Below are 12,454 nucleotides of genomic sequence, written 5' to 3'. Positions count from 1 at the left end.
ATGCACATTTCCTGAGTTGTTTTGCAGATGCTAAACCACCCACCAAATGGAAGACGTTAACTACCTGATGATCGTGACCACGTAGTCCCCAGGCCTACTGGAGCCTAAGGATTGATAATGTTAACTCCTGTGATACCACCCTGTTCCTCACCATCAGAGAATTGTATACCAGCTGATCACATACCTTGGGTCACGCCTCCCTCACCTTGCCTTTAAAAAATGCTTGGCTGGGCTTCCCTGGTGGCGCAGTGGTTGAGAGTCCGCCTGCCGATGCAGGGGACACGGGTTCGTGCCCCGGTCTGGGAAGATCCCACATGCCGCGGAGCAGCTGGGCCCGTGAGCCATGGCCGCTGAGCCTGCGCATCCGGAGCCTGTGCTCCGCAACGGGAGAGACCACAATAGTGAGAGGCCCGCGTACCGCAAAAAAAAAAAAAAAAAAAAATGCTTTGCTGAAACTCATCGGGGAATTCAGGTGTTTTGAGCACTTGCTGCCCTGGACTCCTTGCTTGGTGCCCTGCAGTAAACACTGCACTTTCCTTCACCAAAACCTGGTGTCAGTAGATTGACTTTAGCGTGTAGGCCAGTCAACCCAGGTTTGGTTCTATAACGCTTCCACTGTATTCTTTTGATAACACATGTAATGGTCATTTGTCGGTTTTTCTCGGTGAATTCCTCATCTCATGAATCTGGGTGGGCAGCAGGGACCACTTCCCAGTACAAAAGCTAAAAATGCTCAGTACTCACTTTTCCAGGTCCTTAGGTGGCTAGAGCTCAGGTATGTGACCTAGGCTTGAACAATCAGCTGCATTTGCTTAGAATTTGGGGGACTGGAGCTGGGGATGGGGAAGATTCTTACAGCAGTGTACGTTAAAGCAGTGGCAGCGGTATCTGGTGTCCATCCAGCCTTGCCATTGGAGTCAGTGTGGCACCCAGAATCCAATGCCATCTGTGTCTTTGATGTAGGCTGAAGTGAAGAGCATGCAGCAGCGACAAGGGGGCTGTCTTTGCCTACCTGGCTCTGTGATTTTGGTGTACTTGTAGGTGCCTGGTCTCCGTGTGTTTCTGCTTATTTCCCAAACTTTGCTTCCTTCCAGTGATTTTGTAATCTACCATGATATTATGATATACTAAGAAATACATATTCGGTCTTCATCCCCGGTTCCAGGCACCGATCTAAAACCCTTGGAATTTCCTGAGTGATAGGGGTGAGAGGAGTATCTTTTGTTATTCATAGTAAGTTTTTTTCAACTGTACCTGAGTTTATGCTAATGAAGTGATTCTTAGAGGGTGGGACCTGGTTACCAGAGGAAACAACCATGTGATTAGAGGGTTGGAACTTTCAGTCCCCACTTGTGGGATAGGGAAAAGGGCTCGAGATTGAGTTTAATGACCAGTGGTCAATAATTTAATCAATCATCCCTATGTGATGGAACCTCCATAAAAATCCTAAACAAATGGGTTTGGAGAGCTTCCAGGTTGGAGGACAGATCAAGGTGCTGCACCCAGAGAGGGTGCGGAAGCTTTGCATCCCTTCCCCTTGCCCTACGCCCCTCTTCCATTTGGCTGCTCCTGCGTTGTAATCTTTCTACTAAACTGATAATAGTAGGTAATGCCCTCTCCTGAGTTCTGTGAGCTATTCTGGCAAATTATAGAACACAAGCGGGGGGAGGTCACAGAAACCCCCAATTTATAGCCATTTGGTCGGAAGCATTGGAAGCCCAGGCTTGCAGTTGGCATCTGAAGTAGGGAGCAGTCTTATGGGACTGAGCCCTTAATCAGTGGGGTAGCCAGTGTCAGAATTGCACGGTGTGGAAAACCCACACATTTGGTGCCAGAAGTGTGAGTACGATGAGCGAAATAGATTTTTTAAATTTTACTACCCAATGGGCATTCAATAAAATTCATTTACTGGTCAGAATCAGAATCAGAATCCCTTGCAACCAAGACCCTAACTACTACACCTGAAGAGCCAAGGAACTCTTCTAAACTCTATCTGGGGTCTTCCTGTTGCAAGCTAAACTCATTTCTTGTTCTGTGTCTGGGAGACACAGTGTAAGGACAGCACAGAACTAGGGGATCTGTTTATCAGTCTCACTCTGCCACTTCCTGGCTGTGTGACCTGGAGCAAGTCCCTTCCCAACTCTGAGCCACAGTCCTCTCACCTGCACAGGGAACACTCTGGACTAGACCAGCGGTTCCCCACACTGGCTATGCCTTAGAATCCCCTCAGGCATTTGTTTTTCAACATTTGCTTTTATACAGATTCCTGGGCCCCAGTCCTGAAGAAACTAATTTAATAGATTTATTAAATTCCTGACACTTATACCAGTGAAGGGGAGGCCTCAGCACCTTTGAGAACCACAGACAAGGCTCTCCAAGGTCCACTCCATCTCACAATCTCTGTGATCTTCGGAAGGTAGACACAGTTTTATTGCTGTATTCCTCATGCCCAGAAAGTTCCTGGTGCACAGGTGTTCAGAAAAGTATCTGAGTAAAAGGTAAACAAACTCTCTGCAACTTTTATGTAAATCTAAAATTGTTACAAAATATGAAGTTTATTTAAAAGAATACTGGAAGGAAGAAGGGAAGGAGAGAGGAATTCCACGTACACCACGTTAACTAAGAGTTTTGTGTTACTTTAAACTGAAAAGTACTTTCCCTCACACTTTTCCTCTGCACATGCCCCCCCCCCCCCCGCCATCATCATTCTGCCATCACTGAGTTGTCAGAGGAGACCTGCAGAGCCACCATGCCGTAGGGGTTAAAAAAGGGAGTGTCACCTGTCTTTGAGGAGCACCAGTCCTTGTGCTTGGCACTGTGAAGACCCGAGTTCTACTTTGCTCAATATCTTACAGAATTATTGTAAGAATCAAATGAAAGAGTTGCCATAATAGTGAGCACCTACTGTGTGCCAGGTTCTATGCTAAACACTTTACGAGCACTCTCTTCATTGCTGCTTACAACAACCTTGTAAGGTGGGATAACATCCCCATTTTATGGATAAGGAAACTCAGGCTTCCAGAGTAACTTGCTCAAGGTCATACAGCTAGTGAGGAGAAGGCTAGGACAGGAGCCTTTGAAGGTGTCTTGACTCCAAAGACCCCGTGTGTTGCTCTGCCCTGTGATCTCTAGGTAACAAGTGTTCAAGAAGTGTGCACATTTATTTTGATTATTTTCATCCCATCCTTCCCTCTTCCCTAACCTCCCTCTTCTTCCATCTCCCCAAACAGGCCCAGACTAGACGCTGAGAGTTCCCAGATGGGAGCTACAGAAGAACTGGCAGGCAGGGCTGGGAATCCCCACCACTCCCATTCCTGCCACAGGGAATCAAGATGGAGACAGGCGTCCAGGAAAGGAAAAGGATTTGATTCTCTGAGAACCCGAGGACTAAGTTAGGCTCAACTTCCCTTCTTCACCTCACCCAGGAGAGCGCTGCCAAGGGCACCAATCTTAGGACAACTCCTCTTTGGCAGAAGACGCTTTTGATCATTCACTTGTGCTGTTTCCCAGCTGCATTCAAACAAATAGGGTTCAAACATCTGAATTGTGTTTTTTTTAAACAGCTGGCCACCCACTCATCGGTACCAGGAAGGCCCTTGCAGAGGACAAGTCCAGCCTTGATGTGGCCAGGGTGCCCAGGAGGCTGGGCGACAGACTAGGCTGGGTGTACCCAATTGCTGCCCAGCTGGGCCTAATGGGGAGACTTTTGGTGGTGTTGCTAGGCAACCTGGAAATTGGAGAGGCCACTTTGGCCTAGGGACCACAGAAACTAACAGCCTCCTTCATCACACTGCAAACCATTATTATGCCCCATCCCAGAGGCCTGCAGCAATCGCTCTGTGGTTATAGCCTGAAAAAGTGCTTTTTTAGCTCCAGAAATTAAGAACCAGCTTTTCAAACTTATAGGTTTGTGGTTGTGGTTGTTTTCTTTTTGCTACATCTCTGAGAATACACTTGAAACAAATAGGCAAAGGATTTTAAAACAAAAAAAGAAAAAAAATGCCTTCACAAACCACCTTTTCCAGAAGTTTTCCTTCTTCCTGAAGCAAAGCACACTTGCCCTCAATTGTGAGGGCAGCTGAGGTAGGCAGTCCCACAGCTGTGGCTGCGGCTGCGCGCAGCAGGGCACCAGGACCTTGGTCACGTACAAGGCCTCTCAGTGGAATAACTTCTTTGTGCCTCTCCCATTCAAAGACAATCACGATACCTCCCCTTCCCAACCCACAGAACCACTTTCACTTGTGGGGATTTGTTTGTTGGTTGGTTTGTTTTTTGTTTGTTTTTTTAATTTTCGGCCATACCATGCAGCTTGCGGGATCTTAGTTCCCCGACCAGGGATGGAACTTGGGCCTACGGCAGTGAAAGTGCTGAGTCCTAACCACTGGACTGCCAGGGAATTCCCATCACTTGTTTGTTTGTTTGTTTTTTAAGATTTTTCTTTTTGATATGGACCATTTTTAAAGTCTTTATCGAATTTGTTACAATATTGCTTCTGTTTTATGTTTTGGTTTTTTTGGCCACGAGGCATGTGGGATCCTAGCTCTCTGACCAGGGATCGAACCCGTACCTCCTGCGTTGGAAAGTGAAGTCTTAACCACTGGACCGCCAGGGAAGTCCCACTCATGTTTTTTTGTCTGTTTGTTTTTGGTTTTTTTCTGTACGCGGGCCTCTCACTGTCGTGGCCTCTCTCGTTGCGGAGCACAGGCTCCGGACGCACAGGCTCAGCGGCCATGGCTCACGGGCCTAGCCACTCCGCGGCGTGTGGGATCCTCCCGGACCGGGGCACGAACCGGCGTCCCCTGCATCGGCAGGCGGACGCCCAACCACTGCGCCACCAGGGAAGCCCCCACTCATGTTATTTTGATGAAGCCTCCCAGCTGCCTTGTGAAGAAGACGCCATTTTTATTCCCATTTTACAGATGAACGACTAAAGCAAAAAGAGGAACCCATGATTGCACACCTAGTCATAGCAAAGCCAGAGCAAAATCCCATTCTTCTGAGGCTAGATCCTGATCTGCTCTACTATACCCCACTGCCACCCCACAGAGCTATTTAAGATATTACATATATTTGTGTACTCTATTATAATATGAATAATAGTAATAATAACATGTACTGGTGTAGAGACAAAAACTTCACCTTGTATCTCATACTATCCTCAACACATCATCCTTATTGATTGTGGTCAGGCTTTCAAAGCTGCCTCATGTACACTAAGGAATAGAGTCTGGAAGAATTCCCAAAGACAGACACACTATTTAACTAGGTTAATGACCTAGCCCACCAGAGCGCAGTGCTCTGCGACAACCCTCCTTAATTCAAGGAGTTGGCTCTGTTTGATAACATTATGATACTATTTCAGTGCCTTAAGTAAGGAGGCAGAATCATTGCTTTCATTAGACATTTCCAGGTATTTTTCAAAAAGGCTTTCACTGCCTCATCTACAACGGTCCACTGATAATGACCAACTGTGCTGATCTGCACAGGACTAGGGATTTCTTGGGATATGGGACTTAGGGTGCTAACATCAGGATAGTCCTGGGCACACCAAGGACAGCTGGTCACCATCTACCTCAGAATCATCTGGAGAAGTCAGGTGAAGATGGCTGGTTCTAATCCTAGGGCAGTAGTTCTTAACCCTGGATACACATCAGAACTGTCTGAGGAGACTGTAAAACAGTGTCGATATCTGAGCTCACCCCGATTAGTGGAATTAGGGCCTCTGGAGCTAGGGCCTGGGCACTGGGATTTTTTAATGTGAAGCCAAGACTCAAACCCCCTGCCCTAGAGATTTGGATTCTGGGCTGGGGTCTTGCCCAGGAATCTGCCTGTCTCTTTAACAGCTTCCCAAGGGATTCTCATATACACTATGGTTTGATAACCAATGAATCTTATGTGATGTGTGACTTCATTGGACAACATACCCTGAATGCCTTGTATAGGTTAGGCTTTGGAAACACAAAGAAAAAAACAAAAACAAAACCACTTCCTGTTCCCCAGGCCCTCTCTATCCAGTGCGGAATAAAGACTGTAAATTGTTCCAACACAGTATACAGTAGTCCCCCCTTATCCACAGAGATACATTCCAAGACCCTCAGTGGATGCCTGAAACTGCGGATAGCACCAAATCCTAGACATACAATGTTTTTTTTCCTATAGGTACATACCTATGATAAAGTTTAATTTATAAATTAGACATTAACAATAATAACTAATAATAAAATAGAATAATTAAAACAATATACTGTAATAAAAGTTATGTGAATGCAGTCTCTCTCCAAATACCTTATTGTACAAATTTAATGCCTTTTCCATCTTAATTAAGCACTTATCATGCTCTGTGGCCATAACTTTTGCAGTTTGAGGTGAGACAGCAAAACTAGCACAAAGTTCTTTTTCCTTCTTCACAATTTCACAGACAGAAGATTCATTTTTACCATAGATCTTAGCAACCTCAGCATACGATTCTTTTTCTTTCCTTATTTACTTTTTTGGCCACTCCACGCAGCCTGTGGGACCTTAGCTCCCCTACCAGGGATCGAACTCGTGCCCCTGCAATGGAAGCACAGAGTCCTAACCACTGGACTGCCAAGGAAGTCCCCATTTTTCTTTCCTTATTAAGTCAAGAACTTTCACCTTTTCACTTAAGGGAAGCACTTTATGGCTTCTCTGTGGCATATCCAAACTGTCAGCATTACTACTCTTGTGCTTTGGGGACATTATTAAGTAAATAAGGGTGACTTCAGCATAAGCGCTGCGATACCTCAACTGATAACCGAGACTGCTACTAGGTGAACAGGCAGGAGACACTGGACAAAGAGATGATTCACGTCCTGGGCCAGATGGAGCAGGACAGCTCGAGATTTCATCAAGCTATTCAGAACAATGCACAATTTAAAACTTTTGAATTGTTCATTTCTGGAATTTTCCATTTAATATTTTCAAACCAAGGTTACCTCAGGTAAGTGAAACCAGGGGAAAGCAAAACCGCAGGTAAGAGGGCGAGACTACTAAACTGTGGTTTAGACTTAAAAGTGGGTCAACATCATCAGGGTAGTTGTGGTTATTCAGTTTCCAGAAGCCCAGTGTGGCAGATTAGAGATGGAGCATATTACCTGCCATTCCTCCACTCAAAGGTGGGTTTGTTTCCCCACTTTGAATCTGGGCCAGTCCTGTGACTGGTTTTGACTGATAATGTGCAGCAGAGGTAGTGCTGGGTACCTCCCAAGGCCAGGCCTAAAGAGATCTGCAGTCCCACTTTCGTTCTTCTTAGAATACTCTCTCTTTGAAGCCTGACACCATATAAGAAGGTCAACCTACACTGAGGCCACCATGCCTTGAGGAAGCCCAAGCTACTCACATGGAGAGAGAGGCCACACAGAAGAGCACCAAGGTGCCAGACCTATGAGTGAAGCCTTCTTGGACCTTCCAGCCCAGCTCCGCCGCCAAGGGAATGACCCCAGCTGACACCACATGCAGCAGAACTGCTCAGCTGAACTCGAATTCCAGACCCACAGAATCACGACAAAATCAAATGGTTGTTGTTGGAAGCTACTACGTTTCATGGTGATTTGTTATACAGCAATAGCTACCAGCACTCCTCAGAAGAACTAGAAGACGACATGACATCCCAGACCATTCTGCCTTCCCGTTAACACTGTTCATCTTCATACCCCTCAGCAGAGTAGACTGCAGGTGTCTCACCTGCAAGAGCCTCCCAGTTAGTCTCCATCTCTGCTCCTGCCCCCCTTCCAAAACAAAACAAAACCATAAATCAGAGTACATCAACTCTCCGCTTAAAAATCCTTCAGCGGGGGCTTCCCTGGTGGTGCAGTGGTTGAGAGCCCGCCTGCCGATACAGGGGACACCGGTTCGTGCCCCAGTCCGGGAAGATCCCACATGCCACGGAGCGGCTGGGCCTGTGAGCCATGGCCGCTGAGCCTGCGCGTCCGGAGCCTGTGCTCCGCAACGGGAGAGGCCGCAACAGTGAGAGGCCCGCGTACCGAGAAAAAAAAAAAAATCCTTCAGCGGTTTCCCATTGTCTTCAAGATAAATACAGGATCCTTACTATGGCTGATAAATGCTGCGTGACCTAGCTCCTGTCTTCTTTGTAGCCTTCTACCACTCCCCCAACATCTCTGTGCTGCAGCCATGGGGCGTCTTCCTGTCTCAGGCACACACCAAGCTCTCTCCTGCCTCAAGGCTAGCTCCTTTTCGGGCCTCTCTGAAGTGGCAGGCCAACCTCCGCCCACCCCACATTCGCTATCATATCCCCCTGCTAACTCACTTCTAGTACTTACCACTATCTAAAAATATCTGGTTTGTTTATTTGTTGTCTGTAAGCTCCAGGAAGGTAGGAAATGTTTCTTTTTTTTACTCCATCTAAAGGTGCTTACTAAGTGTTTGCTGAATAAACCATCAAGTAAGTGGAAGAAGGAAGGAAGGAGGAAGTTTGGGGTCATAGAAAGAGCACTACAATTACCCTGGTTCTTGCTCCGCTTCTGCCCCCCACCCCCCCCACCCCCGCTTACCTCCAGGCAAGCCACTCACCTCACCTGATCAGGATCCCCACCATGATGTGCCTGGCCCGGTGATGTTATTTATGCCATACACGTGTAGTCTTCATGTTTTTTGCTCATGAATCCCCATAAGAATTTTGGACAAGCTATGTTACTCTCATACATTTTTAAGTCAACAACTAAAATTATTTCTCACAAATTAAAATTGGCTCCAAGACAGAATTTTCTGGCATAGTCTTTATTAGAGACACTCTTTAGATATACCTTCATCCAAGCCTTGGAGCTACAGAATTAGCCTGTTCAGTTTATGGAAAATGTCTACCATACAATCCAATTGTCAAAACCAGTCCTCACTGTCAAGCCAGTGAGTCAAACCAGAATAATTTTCTGTCTATGAGAGAATCCACCTTCATTTTTTTTCTTGTTGCCTTTAATTAATTAATTTTTTATTGAGGTATAGCTGACTTACAATATTATGTTAGTTTCAGGTGTACAACACAGTGATTCCAAATTTTTATAGATTATATCCATTTAAAGTTATTATAAAATATTGGCTATATTCCCTGTGGTATACAATATATCCTTGCAGCTTATTTTTCAGAGTAGCCTGAACCTCTCAATCTCCTACCCCTCTCTTGCCCTTCCCCCTCCCCCTCCCCCTCCCCTCTCCCCACTGGTAACCACTAGTTTCAGCCTTACTAAGCCCCTTGCAATTCCAGCTCCCACCCTCCACTAGGTCTTTTCAGGAGCATCTCCCTCTGCTAGAATATCTTCTCTCTCTAATTTGTTCTGGCAAAGTCCTAACGCTCTCTCCAAGACTGTCCTAAACCTCCTCTGCAAAGCCTTATTAAGCATCTACCATGTGCATGCCGTGGTGCTAGGCACCGGATGCAGTAGCGAACAAAGCAGACATGGTAAAATTAAATGCCCCTCCTGGTCCCCTCAGCAACCTCTGCTCCTGTCTAAGTTACGATTGTCTTCTTTGCATTATCACTGTCTCCTCCACAAGGCTGTGAAAGCCCTGAAGATAGATTCTTAATAGGGATTCTTCATCTTTGAATCCCTATTATGGAGCCCACAGAATGCATCAATTAACGTTTGTTGAATTCATTTACTCACAAAGGATTCATTGACCATTTCTCTATCAGGGACACATAGGGTGCTTGTTATAAACTGTGAACACAGACATGGCCCCTGCCCTCTTGGGACTAACAGAGCACTTGACTAAATGAATGAAATATGAATGAGTGAATTAATAAACGAATCAGGGAAGGAGTGTGCTCTTTCCCACTTGGATGAAGCAGCCCAGATCAGGAGATGTAGAGGAAGTGAGAAGCCAGTGTCTAGGAAGTTGGGGGAATGCTGATGCCCTTTTGTTCTTTCTGGTACACAGAAGCTTGAAGGACAGCAAGGAGTTAAACAAAGCCCATGGAGTCTAGAGTCTGAGCCAGATCTGAATTCTGGTTGCACTACTTATTAGCCATGTGACCTTAGGCAAATCCCTTTGTCTGTTTGTATCTCCATTTCCTCCTCTGTAAAATGGGGCTGTTAATAATGTAACAGGGTTATGATTCAACAAGATTACGCATTTAAAAGCCTGTTACTTGAGGCCAGGCAGAGTTGGTTTTTGGAACTGGTAGTTCCTATCTTTGGCTCGGTGTGAGTATGCAAATTCAGAAACACAGCAGGAGAGCCTTCCTTTCCTTCCAACTAGAGGTTCCAGCCCTGGTCAGTGTTCTTACCTCAAACCCCGCAGGAGGTGCTTTCCCTATTCAGCCCCTCCCTTCACCACCTCCTTCACTCCCAGCTCAGTGTTTCCAGGTCTGCCCAAGTGCCTTCAAGGCCATGGGTGTCGACACATCTTTACAAGATAGAGAAGGTGGCAGTTAGGGAGGGGCATGGCAGGCAGGAGGCCAAAGAAGAAGGAAAGAGTAGAAATGTTTCTTGAGGCCCCACTGTGTGCCTGGCACTCGGCTTGGTGCTTGACATGTATGTCTCATGTCATCTTCATAACAATACTATTTAGAGATACGGAAACTGAGGCTCAGGAAGAGGTGGGATATAAATCCAAGTGTGTCTATGACTCCAAAATGAGTTTCCACTCTGCCACGCTGGCCACCAGATTATAAATGATCACTACACATTTGTGAAATAAATTTCAGTTTTCTTATTCCCAGGAAGAGCGGAAATTGTGTGTCCCACCCCAAACTAACCCCACCCCTACCCAACCCCAGCCCTACCCACCAGAGAGAATCCAGCCACTTGCTCAAAGAACGATGAATAAACAAATGAATAGTAACAGATGAACGAGTGAACAGAATCGCTCAGACACCTGTACCAGAAAGGAGGAAACAAATAACCTTGGAGACTTGCTGTGCAGGAAGAAGCCAGAGATGTCTCCCCTGGCTGTGGTCTCTGGGGCAGAGGTCGGGCAGCACAGGACTAGGATCTGGCTCAGCTGGAGGGAGGAAAAAACTGGGAGGCAAGTCACTGAGGAGAATGGGATGAAGGAAGAGAAAGAAGGCCAGTGATTGACCAGCGCTGGGAGGGGCAATGGCATTACCTGGCCCTCCGGCCATGGGGGAGGGGGATGAGTCAGAGCCAGCCCCCTGACTGCTGGCCCAACCTGCTGCCAACTTTTTTTTTTTTTTTTTGCGGTACGCGGGCCTCTCACTGCTGTGGCCTCTCCCGTTGCGGAGCACAGGCTCCGGAAGCGCAGGCTCAGCGGCCATGGCTCACGGGCCCAGCCGCTCCGCGGCATGTGGGATCCTCCCGGACCGGGGCACGAACCCGTGTCCGCTGCATCGGCAGGCAGACTCTCAACCACTCCGCCACCAGGGAAGCCCCGTGCTGCCAACTTTTAAAATGAAAATAGCAGGATCCCAAGCGGCCACTCATGAAGGCTACTGCGGAAGGAGGCTGCCAAGGGAGCACCCCACGTTTGGCTCTGGGCCTCGGGCTCTCCCCCCACCCGCCAGACAGAGGGACCCGGTCCACCAGCTACCAGCTCTCGCAGCTTACCTCGGGGAGGCCAAGGGCCGTTCCAGGCAGGACAGACTGCTCCCCCCGTGTTCCAGGACAAGGGACTGCCTCAGCTGCCCTGAAGTTCCCGCCCTGCCAGGCACTCCTAGGTCCCTCCCCAAATTAAAATCCTCCGCACAGGTTCCCTCCGGCCCAGCCCCCAGGGGAGGGAGCCCGAGGAAATCCCCTCCCAGCCCTGAGACGGCCTGGGCCGGTCCAGCCAGCTCGGCAGTCTCAGCCCTGGGCTGGCCCTGGATGAATGAGTCCTCTCGCTCCGCCTGCCTGGGTCTGAGCCAGAGAGCCTGTGACCGCCCCTTAGCTCTTTCTCGTTGGCCGAGGCCCTGAACTCCAATCCTCTTCCAAGTCCTACCCTCCTGGGTCTCCTGCCCGGCGTTCTTAGCTCTCTGGGGAAAGAGCTCAGCAGGAGGGCTTCTTTCTTTTCCCCGCATTCCTATTTCCTAATTCTTCTCACTGGCTCAACTCGACAAGAAGCCGGAGGGCAAGAGAGCTTATTGATGCCATCCACAGGGGTCAGCGTCCCAAGACACAGAGCAAGGCAGAGCCGGGTAGAGAGAATGGATGGTGGAAGGGCAACTAAGGAGAAAAAAAACAGTCTTCCCTCCTGCGTTTCTCCGTTACTCACATACGACTACCACACAACACTTCTGACACCAGATGTGTGGGTTTTCCCCACACCAAACAATTCTGCGACAGCAGCTGGGTGTCATACAATTTATCTCAGTTCTGACATGACCTACCTGAAGAGAGTGTCAGATCCCACAGATGAAGGGCTCAGACTGCCCTCCACTTCAGAAGCCAATTGCAAGAAGTAGGTCCCCAGCTCACCCACAACTTCTGTCCAATTTAGCTACAAATCAGAGGTTCTCGTGTTCCCTTCCTGAGATATATAGGGC

At 47.7% G+C, this 12,454-nt stretch overlaps 1 protein-coding gene across 5 annotated transcripts in view; it reads right to left on the bottom strand.

Moving 5' to 3' along the window:
• RHBDL2 (rhomboid like 2) overlaps positions 1–11,695 on the bottom strand; it is a 56,637-nt gene extending 44,942 nt beyond the window's left edge. For 3 of the 5 annotated variants that reach the window (XM_033422085.2, XM_033422087.2, XM_033422089.2), the window contains exon 1: positions 11,541–11,695. The gene's annotated coding sequence lies outside the window, so the exon portion shown is untranslated. The remainder of the gene's footprint in view (positions 1–11,540) is intronic. The other 2 variants (XM_033422086.2, XM_004266421.4) reach the window with 2 other exon arrangements.
• Positions 11,696–12,454: the final 759 nt, after the last annotated feature.

Source organism: Orcinus orca, chromosome 1, assembly GCF_937001465.1.
Source record: "Orcinus orca chromosome 1, mOrcOrc1.1, whole genome shotgun sequence".
NCBI classification, from domain to species: Eukaryota; Metazoa; Chordata; class Mammalia; order Artiodactyla; family Delphinidae; genus Orcinus; species Orcinus orca.
The sequence above is the reverse complement of the archived record's forward strand: the minus strand, read 5'-3'. Positions and strand labels throughout refer to the sequence as shown.